This window comes from Oryzias latipes, chromosome 16, assembly GCF_053564925.1.
Source record: "Oryzias latipes strain Hd-rR chromosome 16, Olatipes_Hd-rR_3.1".
In the NCBI taxonomy this organism is placed as follows: domain Eukaryota; kingdom Metazoa; phylum Chordata; class Actinopteri; order Beloniformes; family Adrianichthyidae; genus Oryzias; species Oryzias latipes.
The window spans coordinates 15,395,273-15,410,857 of NC_136252.1; the positions used below are offsets into that span (position 1 = coordinate 15,395,273).

At 37.4% G+C, this 15,585-nt stretch overlaps 1 non-coding gene across 1 annotated transcript; it reads left to right on the top strand.

Moving 5' to 3' along the window:
• The first annotated feature begins 14,409 nt into the window (after positions 1 to 14,409).
• trnae-cuc (transfer RNA glutamic acid (anticodon CUC)) lies at positions 14,410 to 14,481 on the top strand. Its single transcript has one exon. It is a non-coding gene; the product is annotated as a tRNA-Glu (tRNA).
• The last annotated feature ends 1,104 nt before the right edge of the window (positions 14,482 to 15,585 follow it).

Consider the following 15,585-nt stretch of genomic DNA (forward strand, 5'->3'; position numbering starts at 1 on the left):
TTTATCTGCAACAAAGCAGTCAGACTTAGACAAAATAAAAAAATTAAAAAAATATTGAACTATTTAACTTTTTGTCACATTTTGTCTTCATCAGATAACAAGATCTCTGGAATGTGAAATTAATACAATTCAAAAGTTATGTTCTAAAAAACATATATTTAAAAAGTATACATATATATATATATATATATATATATATATATATATATATATATATATATATATATATATATATATATATATATATATATATATATATATATATATATATATATGTACCGGAATTCATTCATTCATCTTCTGCCGTTTTATCCCTTTCGGGTCACGGGGTTGCCGGAGCCTATCCCGGCCACTTGTGGGCGAAGGTAGGGGACACCCTGGCAGGGGCCACAATCACACACCCATTCACTCTCACATTCACACCTAGGGACAAGTTAGACGTGCCAATTGAAAAAAAAAAAATATATATATATATATGCCATGTCTTTACCCATGAAACAAAAACATGTGAAAGATTTTGGACAGTTTGTTAAATATTTCCAACCAAACATCATTGCAGAGACATCTCTATACATTTTCCTGACTCAACAGCTATGCTATTAAAGATATTGGTTGAGTAACGTGAGTAATTTGATTGCTTGCTGTGGGAATTTTTTTGTTTAAATAGGCTTGCAGCTTTTCAGTGTTGAAAAGCATATAGTGTGCACACACAAGGCCACAAAAATTAAAACCTGTTCCTTCATTTGTTTTTTTTGGACAGCATCCATCTCGACACCACCTGATACTGCTTGGCGAATAAATACATACAATGAAGGGAATTGTTAAACATAAGATGTTAATTTAAAGACTTCCATTGATGAAAACCCAGCAGGTCTCTGAGTCAGGATGAACCGCTAATGAAGTCCTCAACAGTGGTGTGAAACACAAACGCGTTCTGTAAATGACAAGTTGTGTAATTAATTACGGAAATATCTGAATAGCGGAGAGATTTCAACAAAAGCGTGAGGTTGGTGCAGACGTCCAGGGAAGATACACAGATCACTGCTTCCCCTGCTGTTGTTTCCATCTTAATAAAGCAGCTGTTTGAGAGATGGGCTTGCTGTGCCCCCCTGTGGCCAAACCACTGAAATATAGCCTGTCCCAGCTGTCTGTCTGTGACTAATTATAGGCATGCTGCATTTTATTAATATGCAAAAGTGCCTCAGGAAGGGAGGTTTTAATTACATTTGAAAGCAGAGGGTCTGTTTTGTCAAACTCTGCTAAAAAAAAAATATAAACGCTTCAACAGGTATGTGGGGCAGGAAGCATAAAACATATGCCAAATAGCAATTAAAGTTAAAATACATTTTTAATTGGATTTTAATTGTTTTGGGAAAAATATGAGACTGTGAAAGACAAAGAAGACATATCCACATTATATTTTGGTTGTGAAAGTGCATAAAAATTAAAGAAAAGAAGATTTTAAACACAACTTTAAATAATTCTCAATTATTATTTATAAACAGAAATTGGTTTGTGCATTTAGTCTTATCTTTGCATTACTTTAGATCAGGGGTTTGCAACCTGAGGCTCCGGAGCCACGTTTGGCCCTTTTATTTCTCCATTGTGGCTGTGTGGTTTTGAAGTAAAATGCCAATAATTTGAATAAATATTAGTTTGTTTTTGAATTTTGTCATTTATTTTTAGAATTTTAAACTGATGTAATCTTATGTGAGTCAAAGAATTTTTTTTAGCCATTGCTGACACTAAAAACACTAAAGAACTAAACCAAGAGGCATTTTTGAGAGCTCAACCATTCCTTCAAAATGCACACATCAGATAACTAGGCAAAATCTTAATAAAGGTTTGATCTATTGTCACAGTGGTTTATTATATGACAAAATTTAAAATCTTATTATTATTATTTTATGTCTTTTAAGTTCTTAAAGTATAATTGCATATCAAGTGCAGCAGGATCCTATTTGACACAGGATGTATTTTATTTTGAAAGGAACCTGCATATCCAGCTGTCAAAATAACTATTTTATTATTCAAATATTGTAAATATTTAAATGCTATATCTTATCAATAGGCTTAATGGCCACCAAATCACAAACAGTTTATTTTTCTAAGTAGAGAGGGTTGTGGACTATAAAATACTGGACCAAATGGCTCTGTTTGTGTTAAAGGTTACAGATTCCTGCTTTAGATTTATTTTGCTAGTATTTTATTACTTGCATTTGTCTTTGCGGTTTTGCTAGTCATGAGCTTTACTGCAAAAACAGAATCTTAAGAAAGGAGACCCCTTGTTTTAAGTCTTGTTTTAAATGTCATATTTTCTACCTTGCAAGAAAATAATCTTATCAAGAAAGTTTTTAAATACCAAAATAATCTTAGTTTGAGAAAACATGTCTTAGCTTTTTTGCTTATTTTAAGAAAGTCTGGCCTGTTTTTGCAGCGTTGCCTCATCAGTCAGCAAATAAAAGCCTAACTGAGAGACAATGATTCCACTAACAAGGAGTATTCTGCTAATCCTTTAGTCAGTCAACAAGCCAGTTATCCAGTCAGCCTGTCACTCATCGGGTTTCTCGGTCAACATCCCAGCAAATCGACCACTCATTTAATTTGCTCCCACTAAACCACCCAAGCAGCAGTCAGTCTAAACTTCCAGAATCAGTCAGTCACTCAGTCAGCCTGACAGGAAACCAGTTAACCCCTGCTGATGAGTCAAGCGCTCCATCAGTACAACCAATATTCCTCTTGTCAGTTTAGCACAGTACACATTAAGGAGGGCTGGGGAAGCACACATGACCTTTCTTGCTTTCGCCGTGCAGGAGCTAAATCATTAATATTACCATGGCAACTGCGGCGGGCAGAGACGCAAACCAAGAATACAATAAGACAGAATCGTTTAATGACGGCCTGCTCGCGCAAACACATGTGCCTGTACACAAAATGCAATACGCACACTCAATATACGACATGTGACCATCTCCTCTGTTCTGCCCTTGGAGAATCTAAATGCTAAATGTATGTGCATATTTTTTCATGGCAAGAGACACATTAGAATTTTCCTAGCAACACACCCCTTCCACATCCACCGCCTCCCTTGTGGGGGACATGAAAGAGTCTGGAGCGCATAATGCTGGAGGAATTAAGGGATTCTTCAGTGGCCCTCAGTACTAGGGGCCATTGTAGCGGCGATGGGGCTTAAACGTTTTTGTGTCCTCCCTTCTGCCTCTCTGTCTCTGACCGTCTTTGCATTTTTCATGTGTAGTCAAGGCTTTTAGCAGCATGAAAAATTCATTTTTGACTAAAAAGTGTCTTTTATTGAAGCAGGTGTTTTTATTACGATTTGGAATTGATGGATTTGTTCTCTTGTTTAAGAAAGAAAGACAGCAAAATAGAAAAAGGAAGAGGAAAAGGCAGTGTGCTGCTGCTGCAAGGGATTGTTGTCGGTCCATCCAGTAATTCCAGTGACAAAGAAAACCAAAAGAGTGACAAATAAATGAGTAAAAGAAGCATTTCCATCATTTGAGTTGAGATGATGTCACTCTTCTCCTTTACCACATCTCCGATGATGGGTATTGATCTGGGTCAACAGGAGCAGCACCAAATTGACTGAGAAACTCTAGCATGGTCAAAGAGGAAGGATTCCCACCAGACCTTCTGACTTGTGTTTTACTTCATACAGATCTCTTTTTCCATCGGGGCCACTTACCATGCTGCCACCACTGTCAAACATTATATCAGCCAGATGCTCTTTTTCTGTGTTTTTAGTGTAGTTGAGCCGTCAAATAAGTTATTATCACGTAAAACTGGATGTTGGTTGACTCTTGCATGAAGGAATAGTTCTAACATAGGAGCTTGTGTTCATCTATTTTTTTTTACTACAAAAAGAAAGTCTTCAGAATTTTATTATTGATAGAAATTGTAGTGAAGTCCCAATTCTCAACAACAGAGCAAATCGTCGCTGGTAAAACGATTACTCTTAAGCGACGTTCACTCAGGGCATTTGATTTACGTTCACAAACACGCTAAACAAGGGCTCTTGAACATGCTTTTAGCCCACGGTGTTCATACTAGACAAGCAGGGAGGGGCTTCTGTTTGTCTTTCTACTGCTTGCTAGCGCCTGTTTGGTGCGAAATGTTGAGATTTGGGTACAAACCAGAAATGGTTTGGGACATTACTAGCATCCTTGCAAAACAAACACAGACATTGTTAGACTAGTCCCCGTGTCTGGGTTCACCAGATAAACCAAACCGATTGGTCACTACACCATTAAAAACTGAAATGAAATTGAAATGCACGTAGATTCTGAAAATGGGCGTAGAAATTCTCATAGCTACACATGAACGAGAGAAAGTGGATAAATAGCTCAGTTGATTCAACGCAGGGCTAGAACTTAGGAAAACAGGGCTTGATCCCAAGGGGGTGAGCCTCGTGCAGCGCGAGCAAGACCCTTCGTGCTACTGCCTAACTATGTGGCCACAAGGGGGCCCAAGTCTGTACCGGTCCCCAGCCCGGATAAAATACAGAGTTGTGTCAGGAAGGACATCCGGCATGAAAATCTCTACCAAACTATCAGTGCGCATCAGTGAAAGCTGATTCGCTGTGGCGACCCCTAAAGGGTAAAAGGTGAACAACAACAAAGCGGGAATATGAGAGTTTTGAACGGAGAAACCCAAAACACGCGTTTTCACACCTTCACGTGGAAATTTCACTTTAGATGAAGTGGGCACTTCAACGTGCGTTAGCAATGGAGGTGTGAATGTAGCTTCAGTATTCATTAGCAAAGATTTTAAAACCAGCAGAGGAAGTCACGGAAAGGTTTGACCATTTTAAAGCAGGAACCTTGTGTCATTAAAGTTTTTCACCTGATTAAAATCATTGTTGAGCAAAGTTGTTTTGTCTTCTTGTGAGTACACTTGTAAAGTTTAAAACTACATAGTAAATGATACTCTTTCTTGCAGAAATCATGACTTATATTTCCTAACATCTTTAAATAAACATTTAAAATGCAGTAACTTTTATTCTTCAGGTTTATGTTCTAAAATGCATGTCTATCACTTTGTATTTGTGCAGCTAATCTAATCTGATTATACTAATAGGACAGAGTATTTATTTATGTTTTTGGCAAAAGAAAAAAAATCTCTTTAAGTCTGATATCAAACCCAAAAAAGTGAGGTGTCAGTACAGTGTTTTACCACTAAATGAATAAAGAACATAAAACTTACTACGAAGGTGCAAGATGAAAAAAAAAACAAGAGCGCTATTTTTTGCAAATGAGGAGAGAAATACCTTTTGAAAAAAAAAGAGAAGCCTCACCTCGGAGCGTTAATCCCCTTTGTTCTTATTGCTGCTAATTGAAAGAAAGCTCTATTCTATTGCTCCCTGCTGTGTGTTTCATTAGTCCTAGCACAACCTGGCACGATTCAGAAATACTAGCAGGGACATTAGAATTGCAGCTACTCTTTGAACTGTCACACTCAATGAAGTGGCTAATTGAAGGCATTTTACAGCAATGCTAACAGAGGAAAAAGACGAGTTCACTGGCAGGCTTACATGATGATACTGGATGGAACAAAAGTAGTTTTTGCAAATCAGTGGTTTTTCATGTCTGTGGTTCTCCTCTCTGATCAGTTGTGGCTTCATTAAATGATAGGGAAAATCGTTCATTTTAGTAAATACGTCTACATTTTAAAGAGATTAATTTAACAATAAAATAAATTAGGTCTTTTATTTCTAGACTCTAATTTTATTCAGTAAAGTGGTGAAAAAATGAAATGCCTTCAGCAGAAAGTAGTTCACCCAAAGTAGTTGAGTATGAGTATAGCAAATATACCATGTAGTATAGGCAGTGTACAAACTGAATACTAAAGACTAAATTGTAACATTTTTATTTTACAAAATATGAAAGTTAAATGTCAATTACACTGCCTCTTTTTTATCATAAACTACTTGTAGTACACTTAAATAGAGTGTTGGTACTTTTTCTTAGGGTGCCATTGAAACAAATTACAATATTGTTGGTTTTATTTATGTGTTTGTTTGTTTTAAAAGAAAAATTAAATTAAGAAATAAATAGTAGGAATGATGTCATTTAGGTCAGTGTTACTCTGACTGATTAACCCTTGTACTGTTTCAGGGTCAAAAATGACCCATTTTCACACTTGAAACCGGGTCAATTTGACTGGAAATCAAGATAAGGGTTACATTTTACTGAATTTTCCACTTTGTCAGCATAGAACACTGTAATAACTCTGCAAAAATAAAAATAAAAATCCTAAAATGTGTTTATTATTTCACGAGGATTGTGTTCCACTAAACATTTTCGCTTTAATAATCTGCGAGGGGCTACGCTGATATCCACACCACGGCTTATGTTTCCGTCCAGCTTTACGCTTATCCACAGGGAACCTTATGTGGCTCTCGGGGGGCTCTCTGTATAAGAGTAGACCCTGGGCAGCTGTTCACAGGATATATAGAAGAAATGGAAAACATCTTCATTACAGTTTCACCCCCCATGGACCAGCAAATACAGAGAAAATTTGCTGGGTGGGGGGAAATCCCCTCACTTGCTCAAATAGTCATGTGCACTTGGTTTTTTTTGCTGGCAGAGTGGGACATCACATTAACCTTTGCATTAACAGGTTAGGCAACAGTATTGGAGCAGTCCATGTCTGAGCATTTCAAGGTGTTTGCGCCCTCTGGTGGTCACAGGCTCAATTGCTGCATGTCGATTTTATCCTAACAATTTTTGACTACATCTCACAAATTGAAATGCAAACAGAACATTTTATTAAAAATGCTCTTGCTGTACATACATCTATAGCATCTAACCAGGTTCCAGTCATACATTTTGTCAGATTTCTTTAAGTTCAGCAGCCCTAATTATCTAACAATCAGAGAGTGAGATGTTTCTCCTTTTTTTTCTCATTTTTTCAGACATCATGGAATGTGTTCTTGGCTTCAAACTGATGCAACTGGAATCTTGGAATATAGCAGTTTTCCACTCATTAGTCTGAGATTGTTTAAATAAAAAACAAAAAAGCAAACATTTTTCTAGTTTCTATTCATAGATTTAAAACAAGTCACAAGCACAGTTGACGTTTTGGTAAAATCTCTGTGACCTCTATGATCCAACAAGTGGCTCTAAAGTTTGATGCAGTCAGTTTGAACCAGAAATGGTAGACTGTAATATGGACCAAAATAGTAAAAGATGACTTTGGAGTTTTTGTATTCTACATAGTTTTGCTAGTATTTCATCCACTTATCAGGTTAAAAAGACAGCCATCCATCCTCTTCTGCTCATCCTGGACCGGGTCGCGGGAGTAGCAGTCCACACTTTGGACCCGGACAACTTTGTTACGACTGTTGAGTTTCTAGTGAAAAGTGACCATCACAGGAAATGATCCATCACATACATACATGTCTTTCCTTGGCTTTTGTGCTTATTCTTTGTGAGAACTAACTTTCAGAGGAAGCATCGCATCGTCTTCACACAGACTGGACAGGCGTCTGTCAGGTCAACCTACCTCTTTCCCGCATGAACCACACCCTCCAGACTAATCAGTGATCATCATCACACAGACTCCATATATACAGCACAGACCAAAAGTTTGGACACACCTTCTCATTCAAAGAGTTTTTATTTTATTTTCATGACTATGAAAATTGTAGATTCACCCTGAAGGCATCAAAACTGTGAATCAACACATGTGGAATTATATACATAACAAAAAACTGTGAAACAACTGAAAATATGTCATATTGTAGGTTTTTCATAGTAGCCACCTTTTGATATCATTACTGCTTTGCACACTCTTGGCATTCTCTGTAGCAGGACAAGTGCTATACAAATAAAGTTGAATTGAATTGAAAATTTTACGAGCTAAAGATGTTGAATGTTAAAAAAAAGATTACTTTAAAAGAATGTTGGGTAAAAATTTGGTGGTGAAAACGGTTTTTGTGTTCGTGTCAATTTTGACCCCTAAAGTAAAGGGTGGGAGATGAACACGGCCAGTTAAACTGCAGTTTTACATTCATACTAGATGGACATGGTTCCTCCAATGACAGTACAGTAAGGTTGAACCTTAAGATAGTAAGATAGTAAAAAATAAATGTCTTCTGTTCTGTCAGTGTTTGTGTTCCTGACATCTTATGTCTAGATAAACGACATTTTTATGATCCAAACAAAAGAAAAAGTAGATAATATTACTTACAAATGTAAAATTACATTATATGGCTGATCACAAAAGGTTAAGTGGACAGAAATGACGTGAGAACTTAAAAAAAACTTGTTATCAACTCTGTTGTCATATAGTCTGCATCAGTCATGATAGTCATCATCATCATCAGATTCCTGTCTACTTGCAAGATGAATTGTTTTAATGTCCTTTTGGAAGATTGGTGGCTCTTTTAGGGCAGTATGTTTTGCTTCCCAAGTTTTTGTTTTTGGATGCATCCATCAGGGCTGAAACTTGATGCACCATGTAACTCTACCAGTAAATGTTTCAAAAGAGAAACCTAAACAATACAACAACAGTAAGACCTGCATTAAAAAGCTTTAAAAAAAAAGTTCCATGCTTAAAATATAATCTTTCTGAGCATCTGACGGAAACGGGGAAACCGGAGACTGTGTCTAATCTGCTAAGAGAAAGAGCTCCCTTTAATAAGCTCCACATGGATTAAGATGTCAAAACACTCTTGTTTTTCTAAACCGCTTTACTCAACTTTACTTTGATAAAACAAATGGGGAGTAATCCAGTTTCACCAGTGGGTTACAGGGAAACGTATTCCTGCCGTCATGCATCTTTCAACTCGCCATATAAAAGTTCTAGAAATAATAAATGTTTGGACCCTATTTTAATACTGTTTGGACTCTAATCTGTTCATCTGATGTGTGGCCTGTGCTTGTTTGTGTGCCTAGGGTCATAGAGTTTTTTCCGTCACATGTTTTGATCCAAAATAATTTGTTTTACAGATTCTACATTTTGTTTTACTGTTTATTTTACAGTTAATACAACCACAAGGGGGCAAAATGAAGCGCTTTCATGTGCTGATATAATGATAGCGTTCTATCAGAAAGGGGCTTTTAAAGTAAAAACCAATCAATTCTGAAAATTCTTAAAGAACCTCCAGATCAGTTGTGGCCCGGGTAAACAAAAATAGAGTTGTTGAACCTACAGAGGAATAAAGCTGATAAGTCACACCATGAGGTTTTGGAAAAGAGTAGTGAAGGTAAGGCTGAGGTTAGAGGCAACATCTGCTTTTAGGATGCATCGGGAAAAAAAGAGGGAAGGTCAAAAGCTGCATTGTGTCTTTGTAGAGCTTAAGAAAGTTTGTCAGGATACAGAGAGGAGCTGTGATTTGTATGAGGAAGTCTGGAGGAGCAGAGAAATACATGGGAGTTGATTGGGACATTCATCTGAGCTGTAAGACAGTGGTGAGATGTTTGGTGGGTGTGACAGATGAGTTCAAGGTGGAGGTGGGACTGGAGCAAGGGCATTGAACCCCTTCTTGTTTGCTGTGATGATGGACAAATTGAAAGATGAGTTTGGACAGGAATCTTCATGGACCATGATGTTTGCAGACGACACTGTGATTTTTAGTGAGAGCAGGGAGCAGGTGGAGGGATATCTAGAGAGGTGGAAGTTAATCTAGAAAGAAGATGAATGAAGATCAGCTGCAGTAAGACAGAGTATCTGTGTGTAAATGAGACGAACACAAATGGAACATTGGGGTTATAGGGGACACAGGGGAAGAAGGACATTAAGTACTCAGGGTTTAAAGTCCAGGGTGATGGAAATGTAATAAGAGCGATATGTTACAAAAGGGTGTCAGCGAGAATGAAAGGAAAGATGCTCATTTGGCTCTGAGAAAGAAACAGTAAGTACATTTTATTTACTGTATGTAGCACCTTTGACAGAACAGAAGTCACAAGGTGCTTCACAAAATGAAAAATATAAAAATTCAAAAACATCAAAGACAAAAGCATGTACCATGTAATACAATCATCCCAAGCCCAGATAAAAACAGTTACAGTTAAAATTCTTTGCTAAATGACAAGTATTGAGTTGACTTTTAAATGAATGAACAAAGTCCAGGGAATGCAGGGACAACAGGAGCTCATTCCAGAGTTTAGGAGCAACAGCCTGGAAGGATCTGTCTCCTCTGCAGATTGAGATGGTATGGAGGAGAGACAGTGATGATTAAGGGTGTGTATCGTCAAGACTCTGGCGATACGATACCTCTCCTGATACTCATTCCACAATACGATACATCTCGCAATATTGTACCTGAACACTTTTTAAAGAGTATGACTAAAAAAAAAACCTCTACCTGAATATTAATATACCTTTTATTGTAATAAAATGGTAAAATTTGTTTTATTTAATGATCACAATGTGTTTGCACTGTAACTGTGTATCACATACAAGTTACTTTTACCCAAGCAAATTCATAGTGCGTTTATTTTGGTAACTTAAAATGTATTTGTTCTTTAAGGGAGCAGTCAGCTTTGTCTGATTTCAACAACAACAATTTTTTTTAGTATAAGAAAAAAGAAAACAGAATGAATGTGCCTAAACCAACAAGGTTCTGAAACTATGATTGAGGAAAAAAAGTGCTGTTTATGTTCAACATTGCTTAATGTAGCTTCTCCAGTACTTTTAAACAGTTCAGGAGCCTAAACGGTGCTTCAAAACTAAAGGGGAAAAAAATAAATAAACACTAATTCTTTCCAGAAACATTAAAGTGTGATGATGAGGCAGCGTGACAGGGTGAAGGACAGAGCTTTATTGTGGCTAAGATGCTTTGTTTATATGACATTCTGCACTGCAGCGCTGCAGCTTTGTTTTCTCACACACTGAAGTAAACTCGTATTTCACCGCTCATCGCCACAACGTTGGCCTTTTTTCAGACCGTTGTACACATCACTCTGATCCATCATAAGGATGCATCATAATTATTGTCCTGACAGCATTTTAAATTGATACAAATATCAGGATATATCCCTGAATCGATTCTTCCTGCCCCCCCTAGTGATGATGTAGATAAAAAGATGCTGAGGTTGAAACTGAGTAAAGAGGCCTAGAGTAGGATCAAAGAGGAGATCCATTGATGTCATTAAGGAGGACATTAGTCCAGAGGATAGGAATAGATGGAGGGGGATGATTTACTCTGGTGACCCCTAAAGGGAGCAGCTGAAAGACAAAGAAGATCTATAACCCAGTTGTATAGTCTAAACAGCAAAGCACAGTATTTTTGGCCTATATCTTAAAACAAAAACAAATGATGTTAGGGGAGGATGTTAATGTGACACAATACTTGACACAGAAAATGTAGGTAGGTGCAGTAATAAGAAAAACCAAACAAACAATGCAGTAAAAATGGAGGTGGTGTCTGTCTATTTCTAATTTCTAGGTTAAAGTCAATTTAAGAATACCAAAGAGTACTATTTTGTTGGAATCCATGTCAAATAAAAGTATTTTCTTACATCTGAAGTTGCACAGAAAGCCTGTCAATTTTAATGATGCGTCTGTCCTTGTTTCAAAAAGGAAAGTGTTGCTGTTGCCCAGTATAGATTGTTGTATTGTCCTGTCATATTTCATAAATAAATAGTCCTGCCACAGACTGGCAAGCTGTCCAGGATGTCCCCTGCCTTCTCCTAGGGCAGGGATAGGCTCCAGCAGCCCCGTGACCCCAAAAGGGACAAAACGGGTTTATACTATACCCTAACTGATATTGCTGTGTTAATTTGCAGGTGATCCCAATCAGCTGATCTGATTAACCTGAGTGAGCTTAGCTAAATCGGTTAGCTTAAATGTGTGACTTGCACGTAAACGTTGTGTGTGTAAAATTAATTGGAAAAATAATGGACAACTCAACCCCTCCTTTCTCATGTTCCCAAATAGGAAAGATAAGACTTTATTTATCCCACGATGGGGAAATTATTTAGTAGTACGATTAGCACTACTATCCAGTCAACAGTAATTGGTCTTTGGCAAGTACTGTCGCCATTGCCGTAGATATGATGGTTCATCGGACTCAGACCAATCTCTGTCGACTGGTTTCAATATGGCAGAGCCCGTATCAGGAAACATTGATGAGGGATTTTGCCTCATTTCGCGACAGCTGGAGGTAAGGTCTTTTCTGTGGGTGCCGTCACACCTCGATTTGTCCATTGTTTTTACAGTCTATGTGTGTGAACTGCTATAAAACAGAAAAGAAGAAGAAGCCAGTTCTCTGAGGAGGTGAGGAACCAAGACATCATGTTTATATCTATGGCATCTAAAAAGGCTTTTGAATTACATTCTTTAGATAAAGAATTGGATCACGTCAATCATTTGACTGAGAATGATAACAGATGATTGCAGAACATCTGTTTTCTTAATCAATATATTCATTTTAACAGCTGTTGTCCAGTTGATGGAGCCAGCTTGGTTTCTCCATGACTGAGAAACAAAATCTGCAGTTTAAAAAAATTCAGACTATTGTAGGACTTCTTAAAGAATCTGCACAAGGTGACCTGGCAGTCTGCACTTCATTCCAGCAAACCTGAGATAACTTAATATAAAAGATAACGTGAAACACAGGGCAACTGCTGTAATTCCAACCTCCAAATATTAGTAAGACTAACCAAAAGGAGTTTTCGAAGGAGAAAAAAAGGCTAGGGATTTAAATAAACAGACACTAAGGTCAAAAACCAGTAAAACAATTTTTTTGATAGCTGATTGTGTTGTCGCATTTCTCCAAACGTCACAACTGTTCTCCTTTACAAGTTAGATTTGAGTCATCTTTTATCTTTGACCCAGATCAGGGGTAGGAATGTGCTTTTAACTAGTGTAGACAAAGATATGTAAACTCCCTGCACCATGGGGTCAGAGGGCATGCCACATTCCACAGGAGAACCTTTTTTAAGGTCATAATAGTGACAACAGAAATACATGTATCAGGAATTTATGGTTGATGGTTTTATTGTTCATTGTTCTACCAAAAAGCTGAATAGTTAAAAATAACTTTTTATGTTTTTATAAAAGGTTTGAAAACCAACATTTTCAAAAAGAAAGAACTTGGTTTCTGTATTTCTAGTAGAAATCTGCAGAAATGTTTTATTTTAAAGCTGCAAATTTTTATTTAGGTTTTTATCAGTACAAGGAGAAAGATGCGTTTGTGTTTCAGTATCACAGCGAAAAGCTACCAGCCTCGGTAGCGTGCACTCAAGCATCACTTCCAATAAAGTCTTTATAAAGACACGTAAACGCTCGTTTTAGGCTTAAACAGGCTTTATATTTCTATATATATATATAGGTTATATATATCATATATCACATAAAAAGGTCTTTTAAATAAAGGTAGAAACCTCTTCACACAAATCTACTAAACCAGAAAACACAACAAAAGTCTAAGGTTAAAGTTTATTTTAAAATGTCATTGTTTTTCATACAACAATGACACTCCTTAAACCTTCTTTAGAACTGCCATTCCTACTGGCTCATTCATGGCCACTTATTTATTATTATCATCAAACTACATCTTGAATGCCTGTTAGTTTAATGCGTTGTAGCCATTCTTCCCAATTTAAGCATTACTAACAGAACAAAGCCCATTCTTCACGGTAAAAGGTGGGGGTTTTGCCCCAACTACATAATTGTGCCTTCATTCTGACAGAAAATTGGTTGTAGTTCAAAGCTCTTGTAGAAGACTTCAAAGGGGAAATCTTATTACCCAGGTAGAGAATAATTTCCATGCCTTTTTGTGCAAGAGTGTCACCACATGTCCAAAAGCAGTAGCCTATGGAGTCTGCACAACTGTCAAACAGGTTTAAAAGTTTTTGGTGTCAAACAAAGGTGTTGACATGCTTTTTGTAATTGCATACACATGACAGAAGAAGTGAAAGGGAAACAAACAGTTGAATAATCCATTTTCACAGTCAGGTATGTGACAGCTGTTGTAGACCCTGCTTGTTAGTAGGCTAAGTGGTTGTACGTCCACCTGGGTGGTCAGTCAATGTGCCAGGTTTCGCTTGTTCTGAGAGCCGAGTCAGGTTGTTGTTTAGTGACTGGTGGTAAGGTGTTTTACAGTATTTTGTGCCAACAAATATTTATTTATTAAATAAAACCTGGGTTGTGCCCTATTTTTTCATTTAATTGTGTAATTTAAAGATTTATTAAAGTATTAAAATCCAGCCTGAAATAATCAACTCAATTTGACTTTACTGATGAAAGAGAACATAACGAAAGAGGTTTATAAGGGTGTGAAACTACTCCAGGTGTTGTAGTTACGAACTTAAGTCAAGAAGTTTCATATGTTGTAGTTAAGAACTTAAGTCAAGAAGTTTCATATGTTGTGGTTAAGAACTTAAGTCAATTCCATCTTTAAGTGTCATTGAACAAAATACAAAACTGTCCGCCTTATGCGTCAGTTCCCTGGTGGTCTAGTGGTTAGGATTCGGCGCTCTCACCGCCGCGGCCCGGGTTCGATTCCCGGTCAGGGAACATGTCTTTTTCAGGGGCATTTTTATTAATTCAAATGTTGTCTTTCTTTCTTTTTTCTTTTTTGTTTTTTTTTTTGTAAAAACGTACAATTTTGCTCCAAGAGGCCAAATTTCCATAGACTTCTGTCGAAAAATAAACAGCTGTTACTCAGTCATAATTGTCAGAATGACTATTCTTGCTCTGCCACATTTATTAACATGTTCTTGCTAATGCTAATTTTTCACCAAAATGTTTTTATTGGAAGTAATTCAAGTGATAAACTACATAACTTTTTTATTCATGCCTCAATTAAAAGCATGTAGTGGCCGCTGGCCCCCAACTTCAAGATTCTCCAGGACCCGCTTTCAGTGAAAGAGATGTTGACTTCCAACAAGCTCACTTCTGAGTAGTGAGGGAGGTTGCCATAGAAACGTTAACTCAGACCGACTCAAACCATTCACTGCTTACTAACGCTGTCTTGCTCCAAATGACATTGTCCATATGGCTGAAAAATGGCGACTGAAGTGACTTCATTTTGTTGGAGTAAGTTGTTTTGTATGTGACACAGTGTCAGTTCTGTTTTTTGTCTTCCTCATTCTTGTGTTTCTCTGTGCAGGTTGACTGTGGCTCTCCTGGAGGACTCCGCCCTCTCTCTGGTGGCTCTCCATGGAGTGGCACACAGCTGCATGCACTTTAGGTTAATTTGTTTGATCTGTATTTAAGTGGTTCTGTTTCTGCACTCTGTCGGAGTGTAGCTTATATTTTGTTCTAGCTCAGTGTGGTTATGTCGTATTTTGGGTTAGTGTTATGTTATGGGTTTTCCCCACCTTGGGTGGTGCTTTTTGTTATTAAATACTCTTAGGTCTCACTGTGGTTTGTCTTCTGGTCCTGCATCTGGGTCATCCTGATACCCCTATGACACTATGGGTGATGTTACAATTACTCGGTCCAGTTCTCTTTTACAGTCAATGAAATTGATGCAAGTTGACTAATAAAAAAAGTCAGGTGTGAATTGGAACAGTACACTAACCAGGATGCTCCACCCACCTAAACAATGTGCTTGCTGAGTATGGGCCAATTATTTCCAATAAATTCAACAAGACGACAACGGTGAAAATGGGAATA